A 14,320-nucleotide genomic window follows, 5' to 3' on the forward strand; every position below is an offset into this window, starting at 1 on the left:
GACCCATTGGACTGTATGGGTGTCTACGCCACAGTCCCCCAGCTTCCTAATGAGAATGGGGTGAGAGACAGTGTCAAAAGCCTTCCTGAAGTCTAGGAAAACTATATCCACTGCCACCCCTGCATCCAATGATTTAGTGACCTGGTCATAAAAGGCCACCAGGTTGGTCTGACAGGACCTGCCACTGATGAACGGCGGGTTTTGATTTGATTCGGAGAGATTAAAGGGTCTCCTGATTCAATTCAGCTTTGGAGGTTCAGCAACCAAATCAGACCAAATCTGAAGCTTCACACAGCCCTACAGAGTATGTATATATGGCCCCCCATTGTTCTAGTGCCTGCGTGCCTTTCAGAGATTCAAAAATAACTCCCTACCTCCCACCCCTTCCCAGCCCACTGGAGAAATATTTTGTTTGTAGACGGTAGGTAAAAATACAATTCATTATGGAAGGGACAAACCCCAGGTTATTCCCCGAAACCACAGAACAGAGGTCTAACTCTAGCTTATTTGATATAACAAGATGGAAAAGTGGTGGCAGAATTTCTTCTGCATTTTTACCTACCATGACTGTAGGACAGATATGCAATGGTGGATTGAGAGTGTGGCATAAAATGGAAATCAGTGGTTTAAGTATTTGAACTATGCATTGTCTTGCCTCATGTGATAGGATGTCTTGATTTCTCCTACCATTTCATTAGCTAAATAATCTAGACAAAGGTCAGCCTGCCACCTGTATCTGTATGTATTTTTTACTCAATTTCCTAAAATGGCCCCATATTATTATTTCTAGTATCAGTCTTTACTGTGTGAAACACTTTTCGAAGGCAACAGAAGACAGACAGCCTGTCGTACACAACATACAATCTAAACAAAGCCAACTAAAATAGAACTGAAAGTGGGGGAAGGGACCAATAACTTTACTGTTCTGTCAAATAAATAGGACAAATATATCCAAGTTACATGTTTGGTGTAATAAATTCAATTATCTGGCTTATATCTTCCCTCCAAGTCAGGAAGCAGCTCAAACAATTTTAAATCTGGGGTCCTCAAACAAAGCAAAATATGATAGGCTCCTTAGTTCAAAACAGGCTTGGGAAAATATTTCAAATGTCCCACATTTCTCTAAGCATGCTTATTTGTGTTGCTTCTTTTTCTTATGGGTTTTTTTCCTGCAGTACTCCCCCATTCTCTCTGTGAATAAATCAAAGTCTAATTGTCTTCTTCAGTCACTTTTAATTATAAAGATTAAGCTGTCCAATCAGGAAACAGAAACAATATCACGTGATCTGGGTGATCAAGCAGGGCAAATGGATCATAAACAACCAACAAGTAAAATTTGCTCAGCAATTCACTTGTTCCCTATTTTGAACAGCATGCATTAATTTTATATTCAAACGACCTATTTCTAGACCAGTGGTTCTCAGCATTTTTTGTTCTTGGCCCCATTTGCCAAGATTGATGGCTTGTCTCAACCCATACCCCCCCTGGCCTTGCTGGTTCCTGACCCACAGGCCCCAAACCCACCCCCGCAGCCCTGCCAGAGGGGACCTCCAGCTGCCTCTGTCCTTCTTAGGCCAGAGCATGAGCAGTGAGTGCAGGCCCTTGTGTGTATGGGCTCTGGCCCCATGCCACAAGCCCAAGCATGCAGCTCCCCACCGCTAAGAACTACCCCTGCCTCCTCCCGCTGAAGGGCCAGGAGCCTTATGCCCCTGCCACAGCTCCATTCCTGGTCACTGTCCCCAGCACTGGCAGGCAGGCAGGCATATGTGTGTACTCATGCATGCACATATACACCCACCCTGGACAGTCCCCTGGACTTCCATCCCCTGCTCCCCATACTTACCTGCCTCCAGCTGCTGGGGCTGCTTCCATGACCCAGCCTCACTCTATGCTAGCCACATGCATCTGTGTGTGCCTGCTGCCTCCAATCATCCCAAGCAGCCACTTGCAGGCTGGAACACTGAAAGCCTACAAGGCGAAACCCAAGGTTCGTGGGTTTTTCTGGGGACCTGCTCGTGACCCTTTCAAATATTCTTGTGACCCTCTTTTGGGTTGCGACCCACCAGTTGAGAAATGCTGTTCAGGTCATTGTAGAGATGAGATTAAAATAGCTGAGTTTATAGAATGATTGATGTCATATGTATTTATCATGGTTGATGATTTACTGCATTTAAATATGTTTAATAGTCTTCATCTTTTAATTGGAGAGGTTTATTTTAAGGCTTGGGTAGAATTACATTTTGCTAACAAGGATATGCTTGGCATATCTACACGTGCAGTAATGCTCTGTAATTGCAAAGCATTAAGTTTAGTACCTGTAATAACAGGCACTAACTCAATGCACCATAATCGGCACTACTGTGCAGTAGCACTGGTGCACATCTTTTAGGGGTTGCTAATGTGCAGTAGACTAATTCTACTGTGCATTAGTGCATTAACATGGCTTTCACCATGATGCACTAATGAACAACAGAATTAGTCTACCGCACTTCTAGCATCTTGTGTAGATGCACCCACTGTTAACCACAGTGGCTGCCTCTAGTCTGGTCATGATACTGCAGCTTTAGAAAAAAAGTGTTAGCAGTAGTATGTCTTTATTCAGAATAATTCCTCATGCTATGTGCTCCAGGAGATCCAAAAGAAATTGTGGCTAGAGAGTCAGTTATGTAAATGGTACTGACAATGTGATAATACTGTTTCAATTAATCCTCTAAACAGATGGATTAAAAGAGAGTTCAGGTTCTGTTTTTTGCCTGTGGGTTGGCAAAGGGACTTCATTCTTCTCTCTCAGGTGTAAACCCTGTATACTGAGAAGGGCATCTGGTCCAAAGCATGGTACTGAGTTTTCTAGCTCCCTGGCCAACATCTGGGCTGGTGTTTCTTCCACATATTAGTCAAGGACACTGATCTGTAGCTAAAACACACCTATCTGGAAAGGTCTTGCTTATGTACGGAGGTAGTAGAAGTGAATTTATGATCCCTTCTTCCAAAAAGTCTACCAAATTCAGTAGGAAAATGCCTCCCCAACTCTGAAAGATGTGCAAGGATTAAACCAACTAAAGTTATTCTGAATATTTGAGGCCTTGAGGGAGGGTCCATCCTGTTTGGAAGGAAAACGGAGTGATAATCTCCAAAGCAGCCATTGCTTCAGGAGATACTCTATGGACTCACAGCTGCAGAACATCTTATAAGAAAAAAAGACATCATGGAATGTAGCTGTAATAGCTAGTGGATTAGTAAATCTGAGCATCTGGTAATCTAGCAATTGACCTTTTGGACTTCTAGGTGCACAACTGCATGGTGAGAAGCTGCTCTGTTTCCTCTCTGCTCACAGAGCCTAAACAAGGCTATTCAGCCTTGGAGTTGAAATTGGTTCTTTAATGCAGGTTTTCTTCCATGTAGCTCTGTAAGATTTGTCTCAGAGTATTTGGATACTGTGCCCCAGCTGTAATTTTTAAATTACCTTCTAGGGCTGCTACATGTGAAGAAAATTAAATGAATCCAGCCTGGAAGTCAGAGCTCTGAGTCCACAGCCAGCTGCCAATGTTGCTTGCAAAGCCCTGTTGCCTAGAAAATGTTATTTAGAGGTATGCTTTTGAGAATTGGCTTATATTAGAACAATGATCCAGGGGAATGGCAAGGGTTAATTGGTTTCAAAACTGTTTGTGACAGTTTCCTTCAAGGCCCACTGTGTTGGAAGCCAACAGACATACAGGCTGGAAAATTGAAGATATGTACCACAGGGTTCCCAGAAAACCCAAAGACAGAGATAAGGGACTCTGCTGCAGTGGCCAGGTCACAGTGACCAGCTGCAGAACCCTTGGGATTTCCAGTTTTGGTGGATGAACCAAATTAAGACACCGCCAAATGACCAAATTAAGATGTGTGCATGTGATGGTTTTGGCAAACAAAGGAGTATGCTGACAGAACAGAATGTGGACAGTATGATGAGGAATGAAGAGTCATCAGAGGACGAAAAGGAGGGATTTCAGAGCAGCAAAGGGTCCACAAGGGGGGAACCAGAATCCACCATAGAGAGAGGGCAGATAGACAGGAGGTGATAGGAACTTTAAAAAGACATGAGAGCTCATGTCACATACTGAACACATGCATAGGTAAAGCAAACAACAGTATCCAGGTTACTATGTTTTCTGTTTGGTTTAGTGGTGCCACCAGTCCTTCTTTTCATGTAGCCATCTCTCCATCCTCCAAAGCTTGCTCCTGTCTCCACCCTCTCAAACAATGAACTGAGCTTGTTCACAGTTTCTTAATACTCCATTATGAATGAGGTAGATTGGACAAAGACTGCATGTTCTTGTATATTAATGTATACATACAGGAAATACTACTGTGTTACAAGATACAGAAAAGAGCTGTCTGAATGCTTTGGAGGTGGGGGAGTGGCACTCCCCAAATTTAAAAAAGTTGGTGACCTTTTTAATTTTGAAAGAGAAACCATTTTTATTTTCTCGTTTTCTTTTAATATGAATAATTATGAGGAAAATAGATAAGAAAATATTTAAAACAAACAAACAAAAAAACCCAAAGCCTGGTTACTTTTGCAAAAGCAAATAGCTCCCTTTCTGTCCCTTACCCAAAGTCACCTTGTGGTATATTTAGCCTCCTTTGCAAGCTTCTCAGGGGGGGCATCAGAGACACGGTTCTCTTCATACTTCAGCGTAAAAAAAAGTATTGCCCATAGGCTTCAGTGCATTTATAATAATGTAGATTCAATGTAGGCAAAAAATAGCCAGGCTTTCCATCCTCAACCTGTGTGTAAGGTCCCAAGTATGCCTATAGTAATTCATACTAATCAGGGTTCATAAGTATCTAAGTAGTACAGAAGTCAGGATGGCCTGCTGGAAAAGAACAAAGGTTCTCTACAGACATATAGGTGTAGATGTTTTGTTTCCAACCAGAAGGAGGCAGAGAGCAATATTGATGTATAGTGTGAGACAAAAAAGCCATAAAGGCTTTTAGACTGTAGCCCATGAGGTTTCTTTGACACTGAACTCTCAGAATGTTATAAACCTTGAGATGTCAGTTTCACTGAGTACCAGATTCCATAATACATCCCTGAATATCCCTGGTCTGCACAGTGCCTTCACATTAAGGACCTTATCTTAAGGCAAATAATTTAAAAAACAACCTCTCTCCGCCCCACCCCCACCCCTCCCTGAGATTCTTGGCATCAGGGTCTTGCTACTCTGCTCATGATCAAGCCAATTTCCACATTTGGGATCAAGACGGAATTTTATCTCACAGTCAAATTGGCAGGGGCTATGGGTAGATTTACCCTCCTCTGTCTTCTTCCTTGGATCTCCTGAGCATATTTTAAACAAAGTATTTCCTGTCCTTGGGGTGCCAGGACATTGACAGTGTCCTTGTGCCCCTATTTTATGCAGTGGCAAGATAAAGCATGTTTGATGCTTTGGGCATTGTGCCCAGCTGTTGTGATGTGACTGCCTAGGAACTTGCTTCAGGTGGTTTAGATAGGGGTGATTCTCCCTTGAGTAGGGAATTAAATCAGATGACCTCCTGAGGTCCCTTCCAGTGCAATTTTTAAAAGGAAATTAAGGCTAAGTACAGACAGTCAAAAAACCTGAGACTGAATCGATTCAATCTTCACAGGCTAGTCTTACCGGTGTAAACTGAACCAATAAGCAAATGAACAGACATTCAATTTGCTTCCGGAAATGCAATCACATATATGCACTGGCCAAGGCCAAAAGCCGGGGTGTGCTAGAGCATGCCTTCCTGCTGGGCTGGAGCAAACAACTTGGGCCACCTGGAGAGGGTGGTTTGCAGGGGAGGTACAAAGCATCCTGGGATGCTGGTGGACTGTGAGTTAACTTGAATCTGGAGGGGATCTGGGACAAAAGTTCAATAAACTGATTTAACCTAAATCAATTAAGTCTGATACTACATCCATCCAGTTTTATCTTAAACTGGTTCTGGCAATTTTGAAAGCAGTTTATGTACACGAAACTTCTGCTGTGTTATAAATTTGAACTGGTTTCTGATCACTTATACCAGTTTATGTGTAATTTCTGTCCCTAGCCCAAAGAATTAAAGAAGAGCTAAGCACTCCGCTTATTTGAAATAAGGGTAAGCACACCATAAGTAGTGTAGAACGTGGGATGGCTGTAGATTGCAATGCAGAGGGTGAGGTACCTTTGCATTGTAACTATGAAAATCATGTTCAGACACCTTGGTGCTTTCATGTTATGCAATTCTTTTTAAGGAATCCCATGAAAATTAAAATGTCACTGTTCATGTATATCACATACTACTGGGACCTTAGAGCAGATGCCTTAGCTGTGTTGTATTAACCATAACTCACATTCCAGGATAACAAGGCAAAGTTAGCCAATGCTGAGAATCATACCTGCTGCCCCACAGGAGAGCCCTGCCTCCCTTTAGTTGCTGACTGAACAGAATTCCAGTGAGCACTTTTGCATGTGGAATGCCTTCTTGGACTGTAAGCTCTGAAGAGCTGGAGTCCTTTTTGCTATGTATCTACACAACATCTTGTACAAATGGGATCTTTATTTATGACTGGGGCCCTAATGCAGCTACCTCTTGAGGAGCCCTGCCCTACAATTTTTCCATCTACATTTCAGAAGTAACCTGTGCAGCTCCAACTATAGACTATTAATGTGTACATAGTAGGCCTGTGAGAAGCGACTAGTATTCACTTCGGATTTGGCCAATTCGGGGGACAGTGATTCGATTCAGTGATTTAAATCACTGTCCGGAATCATTTCAGCTGAATCTGATTAAGAGATTCAGCCACCGCTGAATTGGCCAAATCTCTGAATCGAACAGGCCCTATCCCCTGCCCACTCTCCCAGCCCCATCGACAGCTGCCCCACCTGGCCCCAGCATCCCAACACTTTAAACAAACAAACAAACAAAGCCCCGCACTCATGAGCTCCTGCCAGGCTGGGGGGGGACAATCTCCGCTGCCCCACGCTGTGTGGGGGCTCTGCCATGAGCCCCCAGTGGCCACTGCATCAGCCAGTGAGTGCGGGGCTTTTTTTTTTTTTTAAAGCACCGGGACGCTGGGGCCAGGCAGGGCAGCCGTTGATGGGACTAGAAGAGCGGGCAGGGGTTAGGGGGCACTCGGGGGAATGGGGGAGCAGATAGGGGATAGGGGCTTGGTGGGGGTTCCCCCATGGTCCCCTTCCCCTTCCTTCAGTCCCCTCCCCAACAGCTCCCTACTTACCAGCACAGAGTCTGGGTCCAGCTCCCTGTGGTGGTGAGCGGGGACTGCCTGAACCTCCGAATCTCCTCCAAATCGATTTGGAAACTTCAGATCGATTCGTACCTTTTTACTGGTCACCTGATTCAATTCAGATTCAGAGATTCAGCTGCCAAACTGGGCCAAATCTCCTCCAAATTAATCAGCAACCGACGCTTCACACAGCCCTAATACATAGTAGGTGTTTCTGTAACACAGGCCTGAAGGTATGTTTTTCCATCTGTCTCTATCTTCTCAGAAACTCTAGACACAATGGCAAGCACCCAAATTTTTCATCTTCATCTGCCTCGTTTTAGCAGACAGTGATGAACTCACTGTGTGGGATTAAGTTTCATCTGTTGTGATTTATTATTGTTAGCTTGTATTTCCAGTTACTTGCAGGCACCAGAAATGTTAAAGCTATGTTTATGGTAACTGCATAGTGAATTATGGATGGCTGTATTTGATGCAATGTAATAGATGAGCTCCTACCATTTTTAAAGTACAGATACTGAACAACAGAATAAAGCATCTCCATTTTAACAAGGGTCAAGGATTTCTATGCACTACTTTTGCTCAAAAATAAATTGGAAATGTGGAATTTATGGAAGAACAAATGTTGCCCCAAATATTCATTGGCCTAGCTACTCATTAAAAAAAAGAAAACAGTCTTAATTTACTGATGTTGAATAATGGCCAGAGAACATGAAGAATGGTGAAGTCTTCACTGCAACCTATGAATTCGCATAAACGAATATGAGAATTGTTTCACTGGATTGAATCCACAGTTCATCTGCCTCAGTATCCTGCATCTGACAGTGGCCAGAGCAAGGTGATTCAGGGGGAAATGTAAGAATGCCACAACAGGGAGAGGTAGAGTCTCTGCCTGCTCCCTTCCCTGCCCCCCTCCCCCCCCCACACACACACATTAGAGCTCATTCTTGTCTCTAGTGACCATTTGGATTAAGCTCTGGGGCACTTGATCTGAAATATCTTCCAAAATGTATGTAAAAAAATTTTATGACTGTGGATGTATGTGTTATCCATAAATGTCTGGTTCCCTTCAGAATTTCAGTAAATTCTTAATCTCAACAGCTTCCTGGAGCAATAAGAATAGTTTTCCAAACAGCATTTGGAAAAAGTACTTCTTTCTTCCTTTCATACCTTTTGAATTTGCTATTTTTTCTCTGTGCTGTTGATTAAGAGGGAGTGTCATGAAAACACCTTTCTACATTAATAAATCTCAATCTTTTCAGTCTTTCTTTGTAAGAGTTTTTGCATGCTCTAACCCATTCTTGTTAAGCTATTGGGAAAATTATCTAGTCCATTGTTATACCCAATATTCTAGATAAGGACATATCTTTGATTTATATAATAGCATTAGAACAATTTCTTTTGTTTGTCTTGCCTTTCTCCTATATTCCCTAACATTATAGCTGCATACAAACATTCTAGTAACCTAGAGGGAATCTCCTAGGTTTGCTTTCCATATAGAGAAACTTACCCAGAGGCGCAAACACTAGCCCAGCCCTACAAAGTGCAAAAAATTAAACCTGGAGGGAACACAAGTTCCCTAAGGTACTCTGCTTTAGAGCACCTTTATCTAACACCAGATTTGACCAGGGTTAACTTTTTATGCAATTGGCCCTTTTAAAAGCACTCTGCAGCTGTGCGCATGTGTTACATCATAGTTGTAGAGTGCATTCAGGGGCCCAATCATGCGAAACATGTAAATTGTGTAAGCACCCACTGTCTCTCTGGGGGAGAGGGGGAGAATTTAGAGGACTACATTCTCTTTTGAAAGAAGCCATGGCATGCACAGACATTTGCTCTCCCAAGACAGACTCTCCTGGGAGTGATTTAACTCCGGTGGTTCCCAGGTTAGTTTCCTCCTGGAGTGGCAATTTTTACCCTGGGAGAAAAAGACTAAACATCTGTACACCCATGGTTTCTCCTGAGAGAGCAGTAACTCTCCCAAGAGAAACTGAATGTCTGGATAAGGCATTTGTTTGCTTTTTTGTTTGTTTGGTTTTTTTGACAACAACTACAAATAAAGCCAGAGGACTTCACTAAGGAGTTCAGTGACTGCCCAGTTGCCTCCCTGTTCTGATTGAATTAATTTAGAATTCTATAACAGTATAAAAGTATTTTGAACTATATCCTCTTAATTATCTTTGACATCATGTTCCCCAGTGACCTAGCTTGGGTGTGTATCTAGCCCCAGTTTCTTTATGCTTCTTACTCATAGTGAACCAAAAACTAATGCTCGCTGGAATTCTAGTGAACTATAATATCTCTCATATTTTGCATCTATGTGTACTCTTTGGGGGAAAGGGTCATGGAGGGTCAACACTCACCCCTGAAGAACTAGCAAAATATTGATAATAATACATGCTTATATAACAGTAAAAAGTATATAATTAGACCCACCCTAATTCATCAAACCTTCATTGTAAACACCTACTTGGATGCTTCATTGAATTAGGACATTTTTAAAACTTTATCAAATGCAGTATTTTGAAGAAAATAATAAAAACAATGGACCTCTCCAGTTTGTTCTAAGCAACTATTTTCAGATCTTAGGTCCATCAATCTTCTTTCTGCAGCATGTTATCGAGGAGAAGAGTCAATGAGATATAATTCCTGATCATAAAATACATAGGAATGATAGATTGGAGGCAAGAAGTATAGATAAGTGTTTCTGTAGATTTTAATAAATATAAAAATGTTTGTATAAGGTTGAAAACAAATCCCTATAGCATCTCTATAATGGTTCTCAACCTTTTTAGACTCAGTGAACCCCTCAAAAATGCCAACTCTTAGCTTTCTCTGCTCAGTGAAGTCCTCTAGCTCTATTTGCAGCTCTGGTCTAAAAGAGCAAACACAATATTAGGAAATATAAAGGAAAGGCATGACAAAGTAAATGTTGTGCTAATGCTATTATCTGGAAAAATAACAGAGCAATTATTCTGTTTCAAGGAACTTAGAAAGACCACTACCAGCCAGAATGTTTTTGACACTATGGATTCCTTTCTGAAATTTAGGAATCATGTGTAGGTGTTTGCACACAGAAAAGTGCTGGTATTGTGCAGCACCCCACAGCACCCTGGTTGAAAAGCACTAATCTATAGTGCAAGAGTTTGGAACAAATGGAAATCCAACTGCATGCCAGTAAAATGTAAGGTGTTAGAAAAGTTTAAAATTTAAAGGAAAACTTTAAATGTAACTTTAGCCAAAGATACAAAATCCGGTTTTCAACTAGACTCTAATTTTGTCCATAATTTCACACTCCAACCTTTTCACTGCTACAGCTGTATTGAGTTTTAAATATAAGAATAAATATAAGAATGCCATAAACTCTCTTCTGAATTTTTTAACCAAAGTCAATAGAAGTTAGATGGGGAGGTATGGACATATAACTTGGAAAAGTATGGAATTTTAAATATCTTGCATGTATATGGATATGGACATGGGTGTGTATGTAAGTATATTTTCTTTTGTTATTATTTCTCTGTTTCTCCCCTTCCCCCCAATTAGCTCTGGGGGTGCTCAAATGTTTTGTAACTGAAAAATAAACCTCTGTTAAACCGTTTTAGTTTCCACTCCCCCAGCCACCCAGTTTCTGTCAAGTTTTAACTTGCAGAGTAACATTAATGCACATTAGTAGTAGTAGATTAATGAGGCTAGATACTGAAGATTATTTTTCCCCACTGAGCAGACACTGTGAACATCTTCATGTATCAGGCTTGTTGTAAAGTTAAAGCTGCACTGGGTGTGACAGGTGACCAGACTGAAGGCCTATCCAACTCTTGCCTTCTGTTACGACTGCTAACCACCAACTGGGGACAATCACAACGGCCTCAAAAGGACCATAAAACAGCTCTTGGGCACTGCTAACAGCCTAATATTTGGGGTATTCAATCTGTCAGGAGGCTATATCCCTTTGGCATTTGCCTCAATGATGATATGGAGAATTTAATATTCAATATACTTGCATACAGGTTCCACATCTCATTAAACCTATTGGAGCCACCCATTCTTCATGCAGTTACAATAGTGGGAGATTTCTCAAGGGCACAAATGACTTCTAGAAGCCTAACTGCTTTTGGAATGGGAGGTAGGCACTTAGCCATTGAACTTTAGGCTTCCTTTTGTGCCTTTGAAAATCTCTCCAATGAGTTGCTTAAACACTACAAAATGATAGCCTATAAGTGCTGAAAAAACACATCAACCAATATTTTGTATTAACCTGAATTCCCTTATCATAGAGGTAGATGAATATGGGAATTACTTCTGGACTTTCATTAAAACAGTACAAATCTGAAACTTGCAGATTCAGCAAGACTGATTGTGCTAACTTAATTGGATTTGCAGGACAAGATCAATTCTTTGCTCTACTTGGGTAAAGATAGAAACGCCACAACAATTGATATTGTGTTTTGAAGGTTACTGACTTACAGCCAAACAGTAAAATTCAGAAAGACAATATTTTGTTTACAATTAAGGGGAAGTAAGCTTGACTAATCAGCATAAAGTGGCCTCTAACTGTCCTTTCCTTGATGGATTATGTTACAGAAAGTACCAAAAAGTAGCAGTCTATAGGATGCGTACACACATACTAAGTTGACTTAAAATAAGGCAACTTAAGTAAATCAACTAAGTCAACTTGAGTTAAGCCATGTTGGAGAGTATATACATACAGCTCCTTGACATCGTGGCAGACACCTTGTGAGCTACATCAATTTAACTAACATGCGTCCAGATAATACACCTCAGAGGTGTTAAATTATCTTGTGCCACATGTAAGTCAGCACTGCTCCAAATACGTGTGTATGCTATGACAGCTAAAATCAACTTTAAAAAGTTAAGTCAGCTTAACTTTTGACTGTGATAAAGTTAGTGCATGTGTACACACCCTGTGTGAAAGCAGCCTTACAGCATTAGTAAGACAGAAATACTTCTTTCTTGTATATAGCTCCTAGGGACTATTGTGCCAAGATGACAAAATGACTTCTAACTGTGATAAGATTGACCAGCTTAGTAATAGCTATAAGAGGTACCCATCTTGATGCACTGTCATATTAGTTATCTGTAACATAAGGATAGTGCTCTTCCAATGTGGAAGGAACAGAACAAAAGCCATCATTGCTGCAAACACATTATCATATACTACCTATCAGTTATTCTTTCAGGTCTTTAGTCCATACTCCTCACGGCAATATTCTGTTCCAGATGGCTTTTGTATAATGCTCATCACAGTCATGCCTTCTAATAGTGCATTAACAACATTACTAACAGCTATCATGTGATTCTTTCTTACTTTTCTCATTCATTCTCCAAGGGAAAAATTCTTATGGCTTTTTTTTTAAATCTAATCTTTTTGCCTTCTCTATCTGTCATTGGTGATAAAGGCAGAGAATTACATCTTGCATTTCCACTAGAAAGTGGTGAAGTTAGGGGCACTTGGGGCCTGTGGGAATAAGTGCTGTGGTCTCTGCTTAGCCTTGTAGAAAGCTCTGTTTCCTGCACTGCTGAGCTTTACCCTGGTAAGCAGAGCTCTCTGCCACATCCCTCATGCCAGAGCTTCAGGAAAGCACTTAGATTTGCTGCTCCCAGGTGGGTCTCCTAGCTCACACAAACCAAAGAGGTTTAGTTTTTTTAATAGCTTGGACCTGTACAGCCAAGTTCTCTTTGCTAACCTGTAAAATTAAGTGTCAGTCAGGGCTCCTCAAGCATCATTCAGTTTCCCTATAGTCAAATCAGGTGTTTTCTCAGGTGTCTAATCCATGGGAAATGCTCTTGTTTCTTTGACCAACACAATGTGTTTCCATTGTTTTTTCCATTTCACATGTATTGCTGCATATTGTGCAATTTATAAAAACATGGGCATTTTTCTATCATTCAAGATAGTGGGGTTTACCTGACTTAAATTACTCTGTTTCACCTGGGAACTAACTGTGAACTAGATTAAATAATATGGAGGGGTTTAGATTAGATGCTTGCCAGAAGGCTCTGAAAACTTAATGTGAGGAAATGTGTCTATTTTCATTTGTTTGTTTTATATGTAAACTAAAACCCGCTAATATTCTGAGGCTGGGAGGAAATCTTAAACAACCAGCCTCCAGCCGTCCTTGCTTAATCTAGGTCTATTTCAATACAGAAGATGAAGCAAAAGGACAGCAGGGCTTCAAAGAAAACAGGCAGATTGAGCAGCTGTTACACAAAGTGCAAGAATTAAATCAAGTGCTCTTAGCAATTTCTCTGTAGCTATTTCCGAATAGCTTCTGTAATGCAGTTTTATTTCTATCTGGTGACTCCTGTGCATGACAAATCTCCAAAGATCCCCAAACACCAACTTCCTACGCAAGGAATGAGTTTTTATAAATGCCATCTGTACTTGCTGGGGAACCAAGTCTAACTCCCAACTGCACTCGCACAAATGCACTGGACAGTTGCCTCTGAGAGGGCTAAGTGTTAACTGGGCCGGTTTGAAATATTTTTCTATACTGGGAATGTTGGGACTTGGTGGGAGGAGATTTTTTTTTTTTTGCTTCACTTTTTTCATTTTTAGAAGTGAAGATTTGTTGGGAGGGGGATTCTTTTTTTTTGGTTTTGGTGGGGATTCTTTTTTTTTGGTTTTGGTTTTAACAGTTCCAAGCATCTGAGCACCACAATTTTAAGTTTTCTGACCAGAAAAAATAATTGAAATCTTGACAGGAGAGTGCAGACTTGACATGTTTTGATGGAAAACATTTTACCAACCCTACTTCCAACACACGGCATTCTCTTTTCTTCTTCAGTAGGTGCATCTACATGTTGATTAATGTGCTATGCCTACTGAGCATTACATTTTGGCTGCCCTACTGCGCATTAGCTCAATCGCATGCGTTTTCATAATGGTTAATGTGCAATAGACTATGCACAAATGAGCAGTACAGTTGGTATGCTTAGAGAGATTCTTGAGTTGTGCCAGCCTCTAGCCACTTCATCTCCAGTGTATCATACATTGCACCTTTACAGACTGGGACCCAGCCTGATCTGTTGCTCTGCTTTCAGTTCCATGTTGCAATGTTCTCT

Source organism: Gavialis gangeticus, unplaced genomic scaffold (assembly GCF_001723915.1).
Source record: "Gavialis gangeticus isolate Ggan-Ray unplaced genomic scaffold, GavGan_comp1, whole genome shotgun sequence".
NCBI lineage: Eukaryota > Metazoa > Chordata > Crocodylia > Gavialidae > Gavialis > Gavialis gangeticus.